This window comes from Sinocyclocheilus rhinocerous, unplaced genomic scaffold, assembly GCF_001515625.1.
Source record: "Sinocyclocheilus rhinocerous isolate Xijiao unplaced genomic scaffold, SAMN03320098_v1.1 scaffold422, whole genome shotgun sequence".
Lineage (NCBI taxonomy): Eukaryota > Metazoa > Chordata > Actinopteri > Cypriniformes > Cyprinidae > Sinocyclocheilus > Sinocyclocheilus rhinocerous.
The window spans coordinates 179948-203988 of NW_015639767.1; the positions used below are offsets into that span (position 1 = coordinate 179948).

The 24041-nt window shown below is 34.8% G+C and overlaps 1 pseudogene; it reads right to left on the reverse strand.

Annotated features, from left to right (window-relative positions):
• LOC107751690 (focal adhesion kinase 1-like) overlaps positions 1-20635 on the reverse strand; it is a 76991-nt pseudogene extending 56356 nt beyond the window's left edge.
• Positions 20636-24041: the final 3406 nt, after the last annotated feature.

A 24041-nucleotide genomic window follows, 5' to 3' on the forward strand; every position in this document is an offset into this window, starting at 1 on the left:
GGGTGCCACAGGGTGCCCCGTCTCTGAGTCAGTAAATCCTTCCTCAGAGGAATCTGCCAGGGAGGAGCTGTCGCGACGAGCATTAGTTCGGGGAACCAGGCCCGAGTGGGCCAATACGGCGCCACAAGCAGGACCTGCTCCTCGTCCTCCCTGACCTTGCACATGGTCTGTGCGAGAAGGCTCACAGAGACACAGGGGCATTAAGGAACCAAACTTTGTCGGCGTCCCTCATATTGGTCTCTCGAAGCGAGATCCCAAGTCGTCGGTCACCGATGTGACTCGGAGTGACCGACTGAAAGGGAACTAGATCCTCTTCCAGCTCCATCCTAACATGAACTCATCTGCCTCATAGCCCAGACGATGAGCGAGAGATCCATCAACACCTCCACAAAGCCTCAACAACACTGACAGCCGTGTGGGAGCGTTAGGAGCACGTGTAGAGCACAATGAAACAAACGGTCTTATCTCATCACAGCTTCTGAGATTCACAAAAACACACAGAAATCAGTCCACACTCACATCAGAGGATCAAGAACACACCTAATTCTCTGTAAAACATCAGAAAGGGAGTAATTAGATTGTTGGGAAGGAATGCAGGACAGAATCTGGCTGGGATTTCCCACCGATTCATACAAGCTCTGAATAGAGAGAGTAGAGATACTGAGAGAAGAAATTAGAGGAAGTAGAAAATCTGATTATTCAGGAATGAAGAATTTTAACGTTTTTAAGACAAGTCTCTTCTGCTCATCATGGCTGCATTTATTTGATAAAAAATACAGTAAAATCAGTAATATTGTGAAATATTATTACAATTTAAGATAACTGTTTTCTATGTGAATATCTGTTAAAATGTAATTTATTTCTGTGATGCAAAGCTGAATTTTCAGCATCATTACTCCAGTCTTCAGTGTCACATGATCCTTCAGAAATCATTCTAATATGCTGATTTGCTGCTCAAGAAACATTTCTGATTATTATCAATGTTGAAAACAGTTGTGCTGCTGAATATTTTTGTGGAAAGCGTGATAAATATATTTTTAGGATTCTTTGATGAATAGAAAAGTCAAAAGAACAGCGTTTATTTGAAACTGAATTTTTTTTAAAACATCTTTACTGTCACTTTTGATCATTTTAATGCATCACAGCTGAATAAAAGTGTATTTAAAAAAAAAAAGTAAATAAATCTTTTTTTGGTAGTGTAAAACTTTTGAATGGTAGTGTCAATTAAAAGTGTCAGTCCGTCAGGAAAAGTCATATTTATCTAAAATGACTGGATCTGACAAGGTTTTTGACATTTATGACATCAAAACTTAGAAAGAGGTAAAGAGTTTTATTTGAGGCACTTGGTAGTAAATAAATGAGTTACATTCAAGAAAAAAATCAATACTTTTGAATAAACAGAAAGATCAGAAATTCTCCAACATTTCACACAAATTTCTCAGCTGTTGTATCAAGGTTTGCAGAAACTATGTGGTATCACGGGTTTCAGAAGTAGCCGAACCTAAACCAAGTCACTTCTTATATCTCTTCCTGTCTAAATGGGCCAGTAAAGTAAAGCAAAGTAAACCAGATTTCACTCAGGTTATATGAGACCAGCAAGATCCAGACTGAAGGTTTTATGATGGTCTGGGCCCAATTTAGCATTCAGAATGTAACGACGCACCCCGAACCGGTTGAAAATCAATGAAAATATGTGACGATTCAAGTCGGTTGAGATGTTAAACGAATCGCGATACAGTTGGGGTTTTATATAAGTGTATCTCTGAGGGGAACTGACTATCTTTAGGAAACTTTAGATGGTATTTTCTTTTCATTTGCCTCTGTATAATGCATATAAAAGTAGCACCGCTGCTTTGTTTACAGCGGTAACCAAGGAAACGCTGTATTGCTGCTGCTCCATAAGCGCCTCCTGCTGTCAGAGAGTGAATCTGCGTCTCATTCAGAGCTTCTGCTGTTTCCGTTTCATGCAGATGTTTTATGGAGTAAAGTTTCACAAAGCTAAAATCAGACCATTCTGCTTCAAATTTCAAAATTATACAATCTAATCTGAATCAAAACTGCTCATGCTTCATGTATGCAGCATCTTTGTTTGGATCGTGATTCAAATGCAGTGGTTGCCTCGCATTTTAAATTGAAAGAGCACAGGAAAAGCCTCAGTTTGTTTATATGAAGAGATTTCTTTCATTTGTGTTATTTATTTGATTTGGGATTTGTCTTAAAATTTCAGTTTAGTTTTGTTATTTGGCATATTTCGATTTCACAAAGAAATGTGCAGCATTTTATCTGAGAAATAATAAAAGGACATCTTTTCATTTATAATTTGTCTTAAATTTTGTTTAAAAAAATCGTTAGAAAATCACATCGTGAAATCAGTATCGTCAATCGTGAGTACATCGTCATCCAGAACACCATCAAAAGCACAAATACTCTCCTCCGAGAGATCAGATCAGATCCCATAAAAACCATCACGAGATACCGTCAAGCCTTTCTGACGTAAAAGCCTCCACAAACAGCAGCTTGTGTACGGGGCAGTTAAAAGGTGGGATTTGAAATCACCGGCGCTCTTTTCTCTGCATCTCTGCGCTGTGAGTGACAGAACAAAAGCTGGTGAAAGGAGTGAATTAGCGGCGGTGAATGGACGTGCAGCTGCTTCGCGGGGCACAAGGGCCTGACGGCTCCGCTGCTGCATTGTGGGTAGAGACGAGGTGACATAAAAATACCATCTGTGAGGGAATAAGTCAGAGACTCTGATAAAATAAAACACACACACACACACACGGACACAGACAAAGAAAAGGCCGGCAGCAGGCACACTAATTTATAGGACGATGAATTTAAATACTCGTCCTGCCACAATCACAAGAGCGTCGCCATGGCAACCACAGATACATGTGATGTTTATAATGCAGAAGATGCCCTTTCATTCAGAAAAACGGCCTTAAATAACAAGATACATTTAAACAACCACATGCTGGTTTGAGCCGGTCTCTCAACCTGACCAGCTGAAAAATGCATGAAACCCCTTTAAAACCAGCTCACAGACCCACCTGACTAGGCTGGTTCAGCTGAGACCAGTAAACCAGCTTAGGCTGGTCTATAATGTTTTCAGGAGGGGTCAAAATGTAAATCTATGTGATGCAAAGAAATATCACAAACTTGAATGAATTTCTTTTTCAAAGAATTACATTTTACCGCATGTATAGAAAATATTTGTATATTATAATATTTTAAAATTAACAATATTAAAATCAAAAGTTGCATGTTAATATTACTTAATGGACCTGAGCAAACATGAACTAATAATGAACAATGTTATATTTTTATCAAGTTAGATTAACAAATATATTGCTCATTGTTAATTAGTCATTTAATTAACAAATATTAACTAATGACTAACTTTTACTATAAAACTTAAAACTGCCTTGGCAACTTGAAGTACTAAAATTACTACACTTATAACTAATAAAACTAATAAAAATTACAAAAGCACATAACAAAATTACTAAGATTTAAACTAAAATTAAAATATACTGAAAATATAAAAATAAAGGATAATATCATAATATTATAATTGTACAAAAAAATAACATAAAATACATAAAATATTATAAATGTACAAAAAAGAATTACATAAAATACTAAAATAGGACGGACCAGAAAAAAGCTGGGTTTATTAGACAGCATTATAGCTCCTCTTGTGTGTGTGAATGTTTATTGCGTGTGTGAATGATTTACCTCCATTCGTCCTGTGGGCGTTTCTGCTCGTATTTCTCCCTCACGTGGGACACGCCTATATCTGGGTGGAGCCAGTGGATGTCGCCCGACGGCGCGTGAGTGAGACGCAGCCCGAAACAAGCCACGTGTTTGACCTTATGAATGTCCACGATCTTCTGAATGATTCCCTGCAGACACAAAACACACAATTCACGCTCATAAAAATCCCGTAATGCACGGCATACTGCGATATATAAACTGATTTATAGAACCGTAAAAATCCTGCGGCTGTTATTCAATGATTAGAGAGCGTAATGGATCCGACCTGGATCCTGCCGTGTAAATCCACCTCCACTTCATTACTAGACTAAATATTCCCGTCACACACTGTGACTGCAGTGCAGTGCTGCATTTACAGCATATGCTGAGCCAGACAGTCACTAAACTGTTCAAATGTTTGGAGTTGTTACTTTTATTCAAAAGTGACAGTTAAGACATTTCTAAATGTTACAAAAGATTTCCATTTCAAATAAATGCTGTTCTTTTGAACTTTCTGTTCATCACAGAATGCTGAAAAATAAATTGTATCAGGGTTTCCACAAAAATATGAAGCAGCACAACTGTTTTCAACACTGATAATAATCAGAAATGTTTGTTGAGCAGCAAATCAGCATATTAGAATGATTTCTGATGGGATCACGTGACACTGAAGACTGGAGTAATGATGCTGAAAATCCAGCTTTACATCACTGCTGCCGAGATGATGCTCTCAGAATCTAATAAACAGGATATGAAAGTGATGCGGTCGTCACGGAAGCTGGGTGGTTGCCATGGCACCGCCGTGGCCCTCATTGATTGGATTACGGACACGGGCAGAGCTGCCAACGGCTCTGAGGACACACGCACACACACATATGCATTCACTTAAGAGGGATTCTGGCAATGTGTCTGAATGTCATTCTGGTTACACACTAAATGGATTACATAATCACATAAGAGCCAAAATATATACTGATTCTATGAGGTGGATTATTGCCATTGCTAAATTAAGGATCTAATCAGCTGCAATGTAGTAAAATAATTAAGATCTAATAGCAGCCTAATGTACTCCACAATAACTTACAAAGTACGCCAACTATAACTTTAATTTTCACTGTAAATTTCATGACAATATTTTTAATTTTATACAGTCATGGTATAGATCAGAATCTAGTTATTTTTAGTATAAATTTGATATTAAATAAAAATAAAAATAAATTATGAAAATTAAAATAAATTAATTTTATTTTAAAATAAATACAATTTTTATTTTTTAAAGAAAATGACCTTTATAAATTAAATTTGTTTGATAATGCCATATTTTAAATAACCAAATGACTGAAATCAGTGTTCTCTATTAAAATTTTTTTTTGGGTAATTTTATATATTATATTTTATATATTTATATATATAACTAATAAAAATAACAAAAACAATAAAATTACTAAAAACCTAAACTAAAATTAAAATGAAAACTGACAATATACACAATAAAAGCGGTTTCAAAACATTAAAAAATATATACTAGTATATAAATAATACCAAAATAACACTGACTGAAATACTTTACAAATGAAAGGATACTTCATCTCTATTGATTATTATGTATTTATTTATTTATTTTAATAATTTTGAACCTGGAAGGACAGAAACCAAAAATTAAGATTATTAATAACTAATTAAATGTGGGATCCGTGTGAAAACAACCTCACAATATGTTACACCAACGTTAAAAAACAAAAGAAAAAGAAAAAGAAAATTATGAAATGAATAGTTCTGACCAATATACGCAGACCTGTGACATCAAATGAATTTTACATCAACAACCAACCTTGTGTCATATACTGTATATATTTAAATTAGGGATGCTCCGATCCGCCTTTTTCGCCTCCGATACCGATTCCGATACCTAGGGTTCGGTATTGGCCGATACCGATACCGATCCAATGCCAGTGAAGTTTTTTTCCCTCATTTAAATAAATGTAGAATTTATATATCTCTGTGTGTGGAACTGATAATCATTCTTTCACAATCTACTAGATACAGACTACTTCATTATAAAGAAAAATAAAATAAACAATAAATATGAAAAAATATAGGCCTATGTATATTTATAATCTATGACAAAAATTTATCATAAACTAGGTTAGTGGATAATTCGGCAGCAAAAGTTATTCTAGAAAAATAAGTGCACAATAATTTTACGATATGAATATCGGATCGGCGCATCCCTAATTTAAATTCCCTTCTGGTGTCTTTGTGCAGACTGAATAACCTTAAAAAAGAGAGAGACAGACACTACAGTAACGCACCCAGAGAGCGTCTCGCAGACGGTGGTCAGCAAACACACTACAGTGCTCTTCACAGACTAGATCACACATTTCATCAGGTCTAAAAACTCACGATGATACTCCAGCCAAAACAGTGCATATTTATGACGGCACGTTCGCGGCCGGAGTCCCCCAGAGCTCCGTCTGTGGCCCATTTTCAGGCTAAAAGGACTGTCAGGACAGTTCAGCGTTAGGCTTTACCAGCAGGACACAACATATAAACAGAGCACAGGCCAGCTTGAACCGCCATCTACACATGGCTTTCAGATTACCACTGTCGGTTTGGCAAACCCGTGGTGTGCGGGAACAACAGAGCTGGATTCCCCAATGCACCCTGGCACTGGGAGCGCTTTTCCAGCATTTACGTGTGCTTTCTGTAAGATCTGGGCCTTTAAAATAAATCATCAATCTAAAATCAACTGAAGTATGGAGTATGAGATTTAATTGGCAAATTTTGACAAAATTGACCAAAAAAAAAGAAACTATTGCATCCAAATATTTATAAAAGTTATTATTATCAGACATTATCAGAAGTTGTAAATAAAGATTATGAGAGCATGTTTTACAAGAAAATACTATTTCAGTCTTTCTACTTAAAAAAATCAAGTTTAATTTACTGTTACTTGCCATTTTTTTGTAATTAATTTTAAATTTTGCTTGCAATTTCTGAGTGAAAATTGTGCATGAAACTGAAATGAACATGCATTTTGTAATTTACTATTCAGCCCTTCAAATATCCAGAGGACAAGTTATAATGGATGACAAGCTGTTTGCTATCGGCTGGTTAATCTGAGACTGAAACAACAGCAAATCTCCCATTAGAATAATTAAAGCACTTTGAGTTTAATGAGATAATCACTACGGTGTAGATCTGCATCTCAAATGAACTTAACTATATGATATGTTAACATGCTTTACAGCTAAAAACTGTAACTTAAACCTGAATTATAAAACATAGATCTGGTTGAATTAAACAGAGTCTGGATGCAAAAGCATTCCAATTAAAATTGATGATTTTAAAAGCACTGCACTGTATTTATTAGCACAATAAAAACAACATGAATGAACTCACATATATTTTAAATCAGAAACATCGCAAAAACATCTGCGACTGAGACATAGCGACTACATGCAAAAAAAAAAAAAACCTAGACACCACTCTGAAATGACTTTCAATCCATTTATAAAAAACAAAAGCATGCATTTCATTTCTGAGTGATCAGCAATGGTTCGGCTCAGCATCATTAGCATCACAAATGATTTGCATGCAAATTGTCAATTAGAAGTTGCCATTCCTGCCTTGTTATTTTATATTTAGGTCTGAATGCTAATGCATTTGATTTATATTTACATATTCATTTATTCATTAAGCAGATGCCCTTATCCAAAGGGACTGCCAAATAACGACAGCTAATACGAAAAATAAAAAAGTTTTTCCTTCTGTAAAATAAATGTGAGTCATTTGCAGCAGAAATGACATTGTTTCACATTTTAATACAGTTGAAGTTTTTATTGTATTACACTTTAAATCAAAACCATAGTTTTTTCCCCCCATTCGTTCTTCCACTTCTGTTCAACCACTAAAGATTTCTCTCTTTAATCTGCGCCTGTCTGTACGAAGCTCAGGAGGAATAACATCCCTGCTGCTGGAATCTGAACATATAATAGATATTACCAATCTTCCCCAGCTGATTCATCACATTACATTAAGTTTTCTGATAAATATGCAAATGAGGTATTATCTAGTTAAACATGCACGAATTTGCATACATTTGGACAGAGCCAGAATCAAAATTCTTGTTTTATTTTATTGGCATATTAAAGGTTTTAACAAAGAGGATTTTGGATAACTATTGATAAAAAAAACACATTTTCACTATGTTTTTAGGAATAAAATGTATAAAACCAGGTGATTGGTATATAAACAAACCTTCAGAACATAGATATGAATATAAAACTGTAAATGTTGGTGTATGTAAGTGCTACTGAAGTGATTTAAACATTAAAGATATGTATAATTCAAATCTACATATGCAAAAAAATAAACAGTGTATGTTGGATGTTTTTTCATTAGTCTGAAATAAGATGTTATAGAAGCAAAACAGGCCAGCATCTCAAAATTGACCAGTGTTTTTATTATTTTTAAAGATGCAAATTATGCATTATCTAATTAAATATGCACTCATTTGCATACATTTCCAGAACAGAAATCTAACATTGGACAAAGTCTGTTTTAAAAGCGTTTGTTTGATTTTGTTGACATATTAGAGGCAAAGGTTTTTACAGAGGAGATTATAGATATCTCTTTTCATCATGCAATAAATCAGAAAATACTGTCAACACAAGAGACAGAAAAAAATACAACAAATCCCTCTGTAAAGACCTTCAGAATATAGATATGAATAAAACAGTATTGTTTTATAATACTGCTTTATTATATATTTATATAATACAGTAATTTCTTTCTTTATTTAATACTGTAATCGTTGCGTTTTTGTAAGAAAAATATCCATATTCAAAACTTAATAATCACTTTAATGTAGCTTGCGCCAACAGTCCTACACGCAGAGGCGGACTTAACCATTAGGCAAAGGTAGGCGACCGACCGGGGCCCCCAAAAGTCAAGGGCCCCCTAAAATGCTTTTTATATGTGAGATGCGCGTTCAGTGCTGACGCACAAGTGGTTGCTGTGGTGTTCATTACCACGACAACCGTCTGTGCGTCCGCGTTGAACGTGCTTCTTAGCAAAAGTAGGGCGATGTAGAAAATGGGGACGGAATCCCGCGTGCGTCACTTCTGAGCGGCGCATGCGCAAAGCCGACCTCATACGTCATCCACCTGGAACTGCTTCCAGTGTACAACAGTGAGCGCAAGCTACATTAAAGTGATTATTACGTTTTGAATATGGATATTTTTCTTACAAAAACGCATCGATTCGCTATAGGAGGCCTTTGTTCAGCCCCCGAAGCCGTGTGAGACACTTTTTTTTTATGGATGGGCGCTTTTTATTGAACTTCTTTTGGACTGATGCATGCAACTCCCGCTGAGTGGCATTAAACAGCTAATTTTCATTTTTGGGTGAACTAACCCTTTAAGAGAGTTTGCATCCAGACAGTGCGGGTCAGTTATAAAGGCCTCAGCGGTCAGAGTGGAAACGTGAGAAATCACCAGAGACCATCCGATCAAGAGGAACAGCGTGTTTATCCTTCCAGCCAAACACTCCACTTAACACAGACGCTGATCAATACAACTGCTGCATCTCTAACCCCTTCCCCTCTCAGTCTGTAATGAATTCAACTTCAGGAGGAAAAGTCAAGCTCTTCAGTGAAAGCCGAGCTTCGACAGGACAGATTTACATGTCTGAACACACACAAGCACAAAAACCACTCATCCAGTGATGGAAACCTGACATTCATTCAGAAACTTTGAAGCTTCAGTTGTTCGTCACCAAACCCATCCTGCAAAAATCAAGAGACAAGAGGAAAACCACACTCTGTAGCCGGTTTGTTGCTGGTCTGAAGTGGTCTACTAACTCTAAACGCCCTTGAACAAATTGGTTTTCCCGATTAAAAACAAACAAAAGTTCATCCAAACAACTGTAAACATGTGAAAATCCTCAGGAACCGGTTTATCTGGATTTGTTAGTATGAAAAATGCAAATTCTAACAGCTGTAGTTTTTTTAACAGCTACAGAAATTTAAATAATGTGTTAATAACACTATAAATTAATGATAAATTACTTAATTTTATATTTATTTATTTGTATTATTTATATTTATAAAAAAATAAATTATAACTAAAATTTAGACCAGCTTTATCTGGATTTCTTAGAAAAACACTACCAAAAAGTATACACAAATTATAATAATAATAATAATAATAAAATATATTACACAATATATTTATTATTAATTGATGTTTTATTATTTATAAACAAATATTTAGTTAAAAATCTAAATTACATATGTATATAATACATATGATTTTATCAATCATAAACAATTTACATATTTATACATTTAAATTAAATATATCAATTGTTTATAAATGATGAAATCATATGCATTACATACTTAAAATACAATACATTTAAACATAGCATTTGAAAAAAAATTTTTTAAATGCATTTAAAAAAAACTAAAAAAAACATTAATATGTCTGGACAGGTAGATTCTCATTGCAGTGTTACAGTAATAAGAAACAAATGAAAATCATTGATGAGAAAGAGCCAGACAACTCAGACCAGCTAAAGACTACAAAAGGACAGCTTAGACCATCTAGAAACCATATAAAACCCTCAGAAGCTGGTTCTGTTAGCATAAAAAAAAAAACAGATTCTAACAGCTATAGATACTGATACACAGAAGACGGACACTAAGCAGAACTGTGATCTTTCTCTTACCCTGACGTCGGTGGCATCTCCATGCCGGATGTTGCTGGACCAGGTGCTGCGCTCGCTGTTGTTCTCAAAGTGATGGAAGACCTTCAGGACTCTGTCCGGGGCCCCGGGGGCCCGCTCCGTCCCCGCGCTGAGACGGGCCTTGGCCCCGGCGCCCAGGGTGTGGTTGGGCTCCAGGTATGCCGTCGCCATGCCGTTACTGTGCGCTAGGTGTCTGTCATATTCTGTGCAGAAACAAGAGAGAAGGGAAAACAGGTCAGGGTCATTCTGCATAGGGCTGCAGTCTGATTAATTATTGCGATTGTCACTTAATTTTAATTTAATTAAATCAATATATTCACGTCGTGTTTCAGAGTGAAGTGCGGCACCGCTGTTTACAGCATCTCAGAGTGAAAAAAGAAAAGCATTAAGGTGTCACCGCGGATTCACACCAAAATAAAAGCTTGATGGTTTAGCGTTTAAAAAAAATGAAGAGAGCCATAAATATTAGTATTGTAATATAAAGTATTATTTTTTATTATATTATTTTTCCTAAAATATATTTAAAATTTGTTATTTTATCTTATTTTACAGTGAAATGTTTGTAATATTTCTTATTTTGACCAATATGTGTTTTTATATAAAAAATAATAGAAAATAGTAATAATAATAATAATTATTATTAAAATAACATTATTAATATAGATAAATATACAACAATAATAATTAATGTATTATATATATATATATATATATATATATTATTGATATATAATCACACAAATTTAGCCAAATTGTGCAGCCCAATAAATCAGGGTTATTATAAAACTAAACCACTAAAAAATTGTTACCTGAAATAAAATAAACATTAACTGAAATAAAAGAAAATACTAAAAATAAACTTTTTTTTTCATGTAGTTGTCAAAAAAAACTCTCATTTTCATTCAGTTTAACTTGATGTACTAAAAGGACTAGATTTAAAACTAATAAAAACTATATACTGTACATACAAAAAAAAAGACAAAAACACAACAGAATTATTAAACCTTATTTAAAATTAAAATAACAGAACATTTTAAAATAAAACTATTTCAAAATAAATACTATAATAGCTTAATACTATAATTATTTGTAATAGATTCTTAAATAACACTGCTACAAATAAGCACAGCACATTTGAATTTATCAGTAAAACTGCAATTCGATTTTTCCCCCAAATCGTGCATCCCTATTTTGTCCATAAAATTAATTTCACAGGCAATAAAAATGGACACGGTTTCCTAAGTAGGAAGAACTTTCTAATGTCATCTCACATTTCTCACACCTCTGATTCAATCTGAGCACATTTCTTGTTCGGTCCTGCTGTGTGAAGCGGCTCGAGAGCCAGACGGTGAAATATGGCGAAGCGTGAACTATGCGATAAATTTACTCATGAAATGAAGAGCCGTAATATAAGAGCAGATGAAACAGCAGACCATCTACACATGGTTACATCAGGGTTAACAGACCAGGATCATTTATGGTTTCACACATCAGATCAGGCTGAAGATTAAACTTCTTTCTAGCTGGTTAAAGCTGGTTTTGGTGGTTGACCAGCAGGGTTTCCAGCTAAAGGAGCCGTAAAAGGGTTGGTTGACTAATCCATCTGGACTAATCTGGTTGGTTAACTGGTTTGTTAAGCTGGCTAACTCGACACTCAACATTTCTGCTGATCTCTAACCATGCATTAAACTTCATAGCACATGCAGGACAGAAGGATGCTGGGAAGGACTGATATTTGAGCGGTTTTGAGGCGCATCACGGCACATTCCCATCAGCAGCATACCAACAATCCCAGACGTCCGCTTATCTGCCGCTTATCACCATCACAAATATGAAACACACCCGGCACACAGATAAACAAACGTGCAGGAACGAATACACACAGCAGCACAGTTACGCAACTCAGTGTGTGCTTCCCGTTTCCAGTGTAATATAAAACTAATCTAATAAAAGATAAACCATGAGTCCTTTCACAGTGAGATCTGAGAAACAGAGCTTCAAATACCATTTCAGGTTAAACATGCATTTACAGATCTGAGACATGCTGCCAGTTACCATAGCAAATCATTCAGATTTGTCCTCTAGATTTAAATTATTATTAGAATTTTTGTATGTATGTATATATATATATGTATATATGTTCCTGTGGCTCAGTGGTAGAGCATTGCGTTAGCAGCGCAAAAGGTCGTGGGTTCGATTCCCAGGGAACACACATACTAGTAATGTATAGCCTGAATGCACTGTAAGTCACTTTGGATAAAATATTTTTATATATTTGTATACATTTATATAAACATACAAATGATTAATTAATGTGTGTGTGTGAGTGTATATACACACAAACACACACAAATATAAATTCTTATATATATATATATATAAACAACATACAAATTGTGAATTATTACATTAAATTAAATTTATATTAAAATGTAAATTCTTAGACAGACAGACAGACAGACAGAGACAGACAGACAGACAGACAGACAGATAGATAGATAGATAGATAGATAGATAGATAGATAAAGTTATCAGTTGTGCTGCTGAATATTTTTGAGGAAACTGTGATACATTTTATTTTTCAGGATTCTTTGATGAACAGAAAGTTCAAAAGAACAGCATTTATTTGAAATAGAAATCTTCTGTAACTTTTATTTTTTGTATACTGTCACTTTTAATCAATTCAATGCATCTTTGCTGAATAAAACAAGTTTTTTTCAACAAACTTTTGATCAGTAGTGTAAACAGACATCAATCTGAAGCCAAATTCTAAACTATGAGCATCAGACAGTCCTACCTGTGAGTAGAAACGGCCAGCAAACACACAGTACAGCAGAGTCGTGTGATAGACATCCATCTCTGTCGAGGAACATGAGGAGAGACGTGCGGCGTACAGAAATCCCCGACACACGTCTGTGCCTGTTACGGCTGTGGAATATCTGACACGACACGCTTTACCACCACACACACACACGGGCCGAGCCTCTTCCTCTGACATACAGTAAGGTCTCATTGCTCCAGCCACAGCAGTGTGTGAGTCATGTTTACCTGCACTCACTGATGTCTCATCATATTCCTCACGCCCACCTGCCGTCCAGGTGTGTGGGGGCGTGGCTTAAGACAGGACACACCCCTATGACCATTTACACAACAAATACTGAAGCTCATGTAGGTCAAAGAGACTTACAAGCTCTACTTCATAACCTAGTGAGCTTCCTTGCTGTATACGGTCTACATATGCAGCATCCTGACTGAAACAGAACATTCTGAGCGAACTACAACACTCTACATACAACATGCAGCAAAATAAACAAATAAATAAAAAAAAGAATTCATTGAAATTAAATGAATAATTTAAAACAGATAAATAGGATTATTTTCGTTCACTTTTTTTTCTTTTTTTAATGTTTATTTAAAAAATATTAAATAAAAAATAAAAATAAATTTTTTAAAATAAATAAAATCAATCTTCTGCATTTTCTGCACTGCAGTTCTAGCTTGTGTGCTATCATGTTCATACTTTAAATCTAGCATTGTATACTATGAATATTGTTGGTTCGTACAACTAATTGCATGCGATTTTCCTCATTTGTAAATCGCTTGGATAAATGAATAAATGCTAAATTAATAAATTTAAACATATAACCAAGTGCAATGCATCTCTGTGGTGCCATATTAAAATATACGGTTTTGTAGCAACTGCTGATTAAGGCAAATAATCTTTTTTGGGTGAATTTAATTTCCCATAATAAAGATGATAAAATCATTTCCCAATACAAGAGAAAGCAGCACGGAAACGGCCATGTAATCGTGAATAAAATGGGCAAAGCTGAAGGAAATCTCTTCACACTGTGAGCAAATGCGACTGTAGTGAGCGCAGCTGAATCTGAACATAGCATCTCTAATGATTTCACAATCACAGTTCAGTCTAATTCAACTGCTCTGCAGCCGATGACCACATCGACACCGTCTGAGTCATTCCAGGCGATTGCATGGAGGTTTCGCTGAATTTCCGTCATCTAGGAGTCACGAGTCATTCCTGACAGCATGAGACGAGTCTGAGCGCTGAGTGTGCAGTCGGAGAAAACGAGGAACCGTCCGATAACAGACACACGTCGCTGCTGAAACCATCCAGTGCAGCAGAGACGATGGGGTCACCGGACTCATGAAGACACGCTGATATCCCAGCATGCACCAGCAGTGGAGCCAATGCAGCTACAGCTGACTTCACTTTCAGGGACACAGTGACCCAAGAACAAAAACGTGATGATACCAGACGAGATGATATGAGAATAGAGGAGTCAAGATGAGAGCAAATGAGAAAACAAGAGAGTTACTGGGGTTCAAGGGCTTTAAGACCTTTATCGCTTCTATGCTGGTTCGCAAACGTAGGTTTTTCAAAACAACAGCCGAAAATTTCACCGATCGAATCCAACATGTATGTTTTGTTCGTCTTGAGCAAAGGACTTCCATGATACAAGACACTTGACTCTGCGACGAGCGGTTATCTGATTGTGAAGTCCAACATGTTTTAGATAAATATATAGTTCAGTCATGAAACTCCAGATGGCGCAGGCGACGGGTTGTTAACGTAACCAATGATATCCAGTTAAACGACTTGGCACAAGCTGATTGGTTCATGCTGCATATGCAGCCAATGAGCTTACTGCCTTGCATTTATATGGCTGGCTAGCATTCACTTGAGATTCCTGCAGCACGCTTTCAGAGTTTCTCTGAAACCCTCCACCTTCCCCAGCTCCACCTGTATAGATCTGCTACGGGTTATTTTATATGCTATTTGTGCAGCAGCAGTTTGTCTCAAATACTCACGTATCGCCACATGCATTGGCAGTAGCAAGTTTCTGTACTTGCTTGCAGCAGCAGCAATAATCTACAACTACAGCAATAACCAACAGCAGCAGCAATTCAGCAGCAGCGTAGCAGATCTGTTCCGCCAAGACCAAATACATTAACATTGTCATATCCATCACCATGCTAAAATCTTCCGAGAGTTGTCATGATTGAATTATTGATCTAGAGAGTCCAGAGAATTGAACTGCACTAATTTTATTGATTTTGAGTTAAAGGGTTAATTCACCCAAAAATGAAAATTGGCTTGTGTTTTACTCACCCTCGAAGCATCCTAGGTGTATATGACTTTCTTCTTTCAGACAAATTCAGTCGGAGTTATATAAAAAATTGTCCTGGCTATTCCAAGCTCTATCACTGCAGTCAGCGGGTGTTGCAGTTGAACAGTCCACAAGTCGTCAAATAAAGCTCGCGCATTCATAATAAAACGTGCCTCACACGGCTCCGGGGGGTGAATAAAGGCCTTCTGTAGTGAATCCATGCGTTCAAACGTAATAAACACTTTTCTCTCACTTCTGTTATCTGTCATGCGCGGATCCGTTCCGGCAGAAGGCGTATGACGTATGCACAGCGCGCACGCCTCTGAGATATGCTAGTCTCGCGAGTTTGTTTATAGGAGCAAAGGAAGCAAAGTTTCCTTACTTTAGCAAAGGAAAACCAGTCTCCTCTTGGCTTATATCGAAATCCTCCGACATTTTTCTTTGCAAATCTTCGGTTTGTACTTCACATTTTTCTTTGTAAATCTTCGGTTTGTACTTCTAATTCGTGACCGGCGTTTTTGTTTTGTTCTCTCTCCGCATTCGTCACTAATCACGCAACGCCGCGCGTCTTACGTCATCCGCCGGAACTGCTTCCGCAGTTGACAGTTGGCGGAAGTGATATAAAAGTGTTTGTTATGTTTGAAATATGGATATTTTTCTTACAAAAACGCATGGATTCGCTACAGCCGTACCCACTGTACACCTAGGATGCTTCGAGGGTGAGTAAAACACAAGCCAATTTTCATTTTTGGGTGAACTAACCCTTTAAAAATCTAGGACTAGTTTGCAAACGCAAGTTTTTCAAATAATCTCCAATATTTAACAAACAATTTGATTGACAGCAGCATGAATATGCGTGTATGTGTGAAAAAAAAATCACGCTATACACACTAATTTACACACTTGATGAATGCAATTTCACCCCGCAGTGGCCGATTTCTTTCAAATTTCTCACAGATCTTTAGGTCCGTGAGTCAAACAGACCCAGCGAGTTTCGTTCCGTTCGGCCTTCGTTAACCTTGTCTCATAGGTGCTCAAACTTCACTGGCCGATGGCGGACATGTTTTTTGAAATACACAAATGTGCTCATAGACAGTCGTGGCACTTTGGACACAGACACTGCATGTGAATTTCAATAATATGACAGCAAAGGAGAATAAAAGAGAAGAGATGAGAGTAAAAGAGATGCGACGAGACGAGGGACGCCCGCGTGACCTCCTGTGACCTCTGAACACACGGCTGCTCTCGAGCGCATGTTCACATGTGTCACACATGCAAACGTACTGAAATGGAGTGGGAGGATCAGACCAACACACAAATCACAGAGCAACCATCTGCATCCATCCACACTAACACAACATTAAACCACAGTAGATCTGGTAAACACTCAGCGTGCATTAAATCTGATGCAGCCATTAACCATAACCTGCTCTTCGGGGGTCACAGATTATCTTTATGACTGAGCTAAAATATGTGTGTTTGTGCATTCTGGGTCTCTCTATCCATATTCTCCAGATACTGCTGCTTTCATTTCTGGTTTGACAAGGACGTTTTTGTGTGCGTGTTTGAGGCCCTTAGTAACAACCCAACAATATCTCCCCAGTATATTCAGCTCTGTTCTGAGAGATGTCTTCAGATTTACCAGCCACTAAACATCATGCAATCAAAATCAAACTGTGGTTGATCATTTTACATCAATCAGACGTTGTCATCTTGTCTAAACGTCCAGTTCTTGGTCAGAAAAAAGAAGTGGACCATACTAGTCAGACTATACAAGATTATATCCTGCAGAGTAACATCATTTAATTCTTCTTTTCATCATTTTAAGCTCCATTTTACAATTATCATACAAGTATTTTCATTTTATATTAATGCAACATTTCATATTAACTGCAAACAAGTGAAACGAGAATAAAAATGGCAAAAAAATTCAAATAAATTGGTGAAAAAGATGCACTGTTTACCTTATATTGTTTGCCTTAATTCTCCGTAATTCTCCTAAAGGTTTTACTAGAAAATCAAACAGCTTTTTAGCTTGAGATTATGATAGATCGTGAAAAGATGTAAAAATACTGAGATTTCTCTTTCAAGTCTCTGAAACTGTGAACTAAAGCATGAATGAAGTCTGAATGATTGAATAGTTCAGACATAATGAGCGTGTTCGCTATAGGATTATTTGTTGTGTTCAGTGCAATGAGCTGCAGCTGAAGAATCAACACTGAGTGATGTTGACTTACAATTAATTTAACCAGGAACTGAAGCAGCTAAATCGAATCAACCAATTAAAATTAATAGGCATATTTTTCATTTTCAAATCAAATTTTCTCTCTTCATGATTCCTTGGATGAACACACACATTAAAACAGTGAAGAGACACACACACACACAGATTCATTGAGACGGTTTACCCTGTCAGTCAAACAAGAGTCAATCAGATTAAGCCTGAATGAGTGTTTGACTGATAGACAGCATCAAGAGCAGGTGCTGAAAACACACGCACACGCGCACACACGCACACTCACACACACACAGAAAATCAAATCTCCAAGACAAAAATAAGGCAAAAAAAAATTTGATTAATTATGTTGTATGATTCCTTTTTGTAAGATGAGAAAATCATTGGCTAAAATATTAATGCAAATGATGATGTTATTTTTTTAAGAATGTATTTCACAGAGTGGTGTTAATTAATGTTTACGGTCCTGGTAAAGTAAAGTAAAATAAAATAAAAACGGTTTAAAAACAAAAAATTAAAATTGAATAGTATAGAATAGAATAATAAAATAAAATAAAAAACAAGATAAAATAAAATAAAAATAAAATTAACAATAAATTTAAAACAAAAATAGATTAAAAAACAAGACTAACAATCAAAACAAAATAAAATACAACAAAACAAAATTAAGAGAAAAATTAAAAAAATAAATATAATAAGAGAAAAATAATAAAAACAAAAACAAAAATTTGATTAAAAAATAAAAAACAGATTAAAAACAAGATTTAACAAATACAAAAATAATTTTAAACAAAAAATAGATTAAAAACACGATCAAACAAAATACAAAACAAATAAAATAAAAAATAGATTAAAAACTTAAAATTTTAATAAAAACAATAAAATTAAATACAACATAAAACAACATAAAATTAAAAACAAATAAAGAAACAACATTTTTAAAAAACAAGATAAAATTAAATTAAAATTAGTTAACAATATACGAAATAAACAAACTTAATAAATTAACAAAATATACAAACAGAATAAATATAATAAAACAAATAATAAAATAAAACTAAATAAAATAAAGCTCATGTTCAATCTTGGAGAAATGTAGAAAGCAAGAACGTGTCAAAACGCTTCCAACTACCAAAACCTGACTGACTGCATGGCACTACTATCACATACAATCAGCAATCAGAAACTCTGCAAACCCCGACACACAAGCACGAAGCAGCATTACAGCAAACAGTCGGAAGTGTACCTGCGGCCCAGCATAAGGGGAAAGGACTGCAGCGTCTTTTCTCCATGTATGCGGCTGACTGTCTGTCTGAGGCCGTGCTGAGGGTCAGCCAGCACCCACCGCTCTCAAACACCCTCATGAGACCCAGCGACGTCCCGCCACACACCCAGGATTCATTGAGACGGTTTACCCTGTCAGTCAAACAAGAGTCAATCAGATTAAGCCTGAATGAGTGTTTGACTGATAGACAGCATCAAGAGCAGGTGCTGAAAACACACGCACACGCGCACACACGCACACTCACACACACACAGAAAATCAAATCTCCAAGACAAAAATAAGGCAAAAAAAAATTTGATTAATTATGTTGTATGATTCCTTTTTGTAAGATGAGAAAATCATTGGCTAAAATATTAATGCAAATGATGATGTTATTTTTTTAAGAATGTATTTCACAGAGTGGTGTTAATTAATGTTTACGGTCCTGGTAAAGTAAAGTAAAATAAAATAAAAACGGTTTAAAAACAAAAAATTAAAATTGAATAGTATAGAATAGAATAATAAAATAAAATAAAAAACAAGATAAAATAAAATAAAAATAAAATTAACAATAAATTTAAAACAAAAATAGATTAAAAAACAAGACTAACAATCAAAACAAAATAAAATACAACAAAACAAAATTAAGAGAAAAATTAAAAAAATAAATATAATAAGAGAAAAATAATAAAAACAAAAACAAAAATTTGATTAAAAAATAAAAAACAGATTAAAAACAAGATTTAACAAATACAAAAATAATTTTAAACAAAAAATAGATTAAAAACACGATCAAACAAAATACAAAACAAATAAAATAAAAAATAGATTAAAAACTTAAAATTTTAATAAAAACAATAAAATTAAATACAACATAAAACAACATAAAATTAAAAACAAATAAAGAAACAACATTTTTAAAAAACAAGATAAAATTAAATTAAAATTAGTTAACAATATACGAAATAAACAAACTTAATAAATTAACAAAATATACAAACAGAATAAATATAATAAAACAAATAATAAAATAAAACTAAATAAAATAAAGCTCATGTTCAATCTTGGAGAAATGTAGAAAGCAAGAACGTGTCAAAACGCTTCCAACTACCAAAACCTGACTGACTGCATGGCACTACTATCACATACAATCAGCAATCAGAAACTCTGCAAACCCCGACACACAAGCACGAAGCAGCATTACAGCAAACAGTCGGAAGTGTACCTGCGGCCCAGCATAAGGGGAAAGGACTGCAGCGTCTTTTCTCCATGTATGCGGCTGACTGTCTGTCTGAGGCCGTGCTGAGGGTCAGCCAGCACCCACCGCTCTCAAACACCCTCATGAGACCCAGCGACGTCCCGCCACACACCCAGACCCCAGCCTCCTTCAGGACACACGGCACGACAATAATCCACAGCTTCCTGACGTGCAGATCGACCCACTCCACACAGAGATCCACAGACGCCCTTGACGGGAACACACAGATCTCACAGGAAGAGGCTGAAGTGATCTCGGAGGAGACAGATGGAGACGTGTCGCTCTGCTTCGGCGAGGCCACTGAGCCGATTGACTCAGGAAAGGCCAGTGCAGAGGCTAGAGGGGGAGGAGCCACTGCAGCCTCATTAATATGCAAATCCCAAACTCATTTCCTTCAGCAGTGGCTGTTTACCAACTCAACTGCAAATCATCGCTGACCTGCGTGCCTTTTTATTGCCTCTGTCCCCATAACGGCCATTTGTGTTTCCCAGCATGCTCACTGCATGTTTTCTTTACACTACAGCTCTGTAACAAAACCTAGTGAGCTGCCTTGCTGTTTACTGCCTACATAGGCAGCTGCCTTTTCAGGTGCCGGTCACACAGTTCTTGTTTTCTAACGCACTATATTTTTATTATTAGTCTACTTACGCAGAGAGTTTTTTTTTTGTTAATTATTTTATTATTAAAATAAATAAATCAAATAAAAAATAGAGACAAGACTAGAGATCGTCATAGACAATCTCTATTCTTGTCTATAACTGCCATAGCAACCATAGCAACCATAGCAACCGCATAGCAACACAATAAAAATCACTCAAAAAAAACTTTTCCAAACCTTTCCCAATGTATTATAGCATGGAGTTATTGATGGGCAAGAACCTTTCACAGTTTCTTCAAAAATAAATAAATAAATAAAAAATAAAATAAAATGAATAAATCAAATAAAAAATAATAATAAAACAATACAATTATTATTATCACTATTTAAATGTATTATCACTATTACAATTAATTCAAATGTATTTTTACATATTACATTATTATTATTATTATTATTATTATTATCATTATTAAGTATTATTTATTTACTTACTATTATAATAAAAATAACTCTCAAGGACTAATAATAATAATAATAATAATAATAATAATAATTATTATTATTATTATAAATATAACACAAATTTATTTATGAAAATACTTTTATTATTTATATAGCACATTTCTAAAACTCCAGGAACATTTACAAGCAATCAGATTATATAAAAAAATAAAAAAATAAATAAAAAAATAAAACAAAAATAAATAAAAATGACAACGTTAGGATGTTACTAAAGTAATAATTATATTACTTTACATTAATATATCAATACTGATATTTAAATTAATATTGATAATAATAATAATAAAAGAATAATATTATATTATTAAAAATAATATTAACATTGATTTTAATTATATTAATAATAATACTATTTCCTACTGAATAAAACACAATTATAATGAATATTTCTATTTCATTATTCACCATCTAACCTCCTAACCTTTAGAATATCTAATTTCAATAAAATATAATGCATAAAACAAACATGAATAAATAAATAAATAAAAGTGCGATATATTATTTATTATTATAAATTTATAATTATAATGTATTTAAATTATAATATATTATTATTTATAACAATAACTGATATATATATACACAAGTAGTGCATGTCAAACACAGACACTGTGTGGATTACAGATGCATAAACACATTCTGGGGTTGCTTTCATACACTGTGTTGTTGGGTTTTTTTTTTTTGGCCCAAATCAAATATCTTAAAAGCCAGCATTATTACGCTATCTGTCCTTTGGAACAGCATTCATAAGTACATTTATAAATATCTACAGATGCTGTCTACATGGGCATCTCAGTGCTGATGTGTCGTGGGTTTGTAGAGATGTCCTCCGCTACAGCTGCTCCTCACAGACACAATGTGAAGAATAGAGGCAGTTAAACACTTTTGTTTCCTCAGCCTGAGGCATTCGAGAGAAATCAATCAATTACCCACAGCAGAGCCACGCTACCCACACTAACCTAGTCAACTAGTGCTGCAAACATGCTACACATCTAAACACTGACACAAATGCCCTACTGACGCTGTCTATGTTAGTCAGTCTTCTAATTGCGACAGCACCAATAAAGGTGATTTTATCCCATAAGAACAAATAAAAGTGTGTGTGCATCTCAGATCCACGTCACCAGGAACTTGGAGAAAGTCTGGGGTCGAAATGTTCCTCAAAAGTGAGCTAAATCTGACAGAAACACCCACCGGGGATGTTCTGGAGGATAAAATGATTCATAAAGTAAACAATGTTTTCTTTTCAGGGCTGGTCTGAGGTTTGGGTTATTGTAGTCATTAGCTATGTAAACATGTGACAGTGTGTGTGTGTGTGTGTGTGTGTGTGTGTGTGTGTGCGTGTGTGTGTGTGTGTGTGTGTGTGTGTGTGTGTGCGTGTGTGTGTGTGTGTGTGTGTGTCTGTGTGTGTGAGCACAGCTCCGAGACTGAATCCAATCATGGGCTTTATCAGCAGGAGATCTTTCTAAAGCTCTCATTCATTCAGGAGCCTCACAGATGGAGCCAAACAGCCTTTTCAACCCCAACCCTGACAGTCAGAGCCGGTCCTGTGCAATGAACACAAGATCTCGGAGCATCTGACAGGAACACTGCGCTACGAGAGGAAATGCCAGGATGACTGCATTCACTACGACCAAAATCCAGCTATTAAAACAAACACACTGCAGTGTCTAGAAACGGGACGTCTGATTCGATTTTCATTGGAAAGAAGTCCTTTTTCTTTGATTATGTTCAGAATAGCATACTAACATACTACTCTTACTATTTCTGTAGTAAGTAGTATACTTTTTTATGAATTACATTTTATTTTTATATTTTCTGTTTTCTTTAAAATTTTAGTTAAAGTTTTAGTAATTGTTTTTTTTTTATTTCCATATTTTTTTTAAATACATTTTTATTCATTATTTTCAGTTATTATATTTGACTGATTGATCTTTATTGTCATTGTTGAAAAACAACAAAAAAATTGTCTCAAACAATGTCCATTAAATTAACAACAACAAACACAACTTAAAAACTCTAAAATATTTATAAAACTTAATCCCATAAAAAAACAAAATAAATAAAATAAAACAAAACAAAACAAAATAAAATAAAATAAAATAAAATAAAATAAAATAAAATAAAATAAAATAAAATAAAATAAAATAAAATAAAATAAAATAAAATAAAATAAAATAAAATAAAATAAAATAAAATAAAATAAAATAAAATAAAATAAAATAAAATAAAATAAAATAAAATAAAGGCCTTTCATGAATGTATTAATAAATCACCAAACATTATTTTTAAAAGTATTTTTAATACTTTCGCTTAAAAGTGGACATCACACATCAAGGAGTAAAAAATGTTTGCCTTGCTCAGTGATAGAGGATGTGCTGCTATTGTACACCTGTGAAACCTTCAAAAGTAATTCATGTTTTATACATCAAACCAGCTTTTGGCCGCTTTCATCTGTGGTGGTCTTATGAAACAGAGCATTCCATTTGCATAACATTCCAAAAGGTGTATTGCAAACCGGTTGGCGG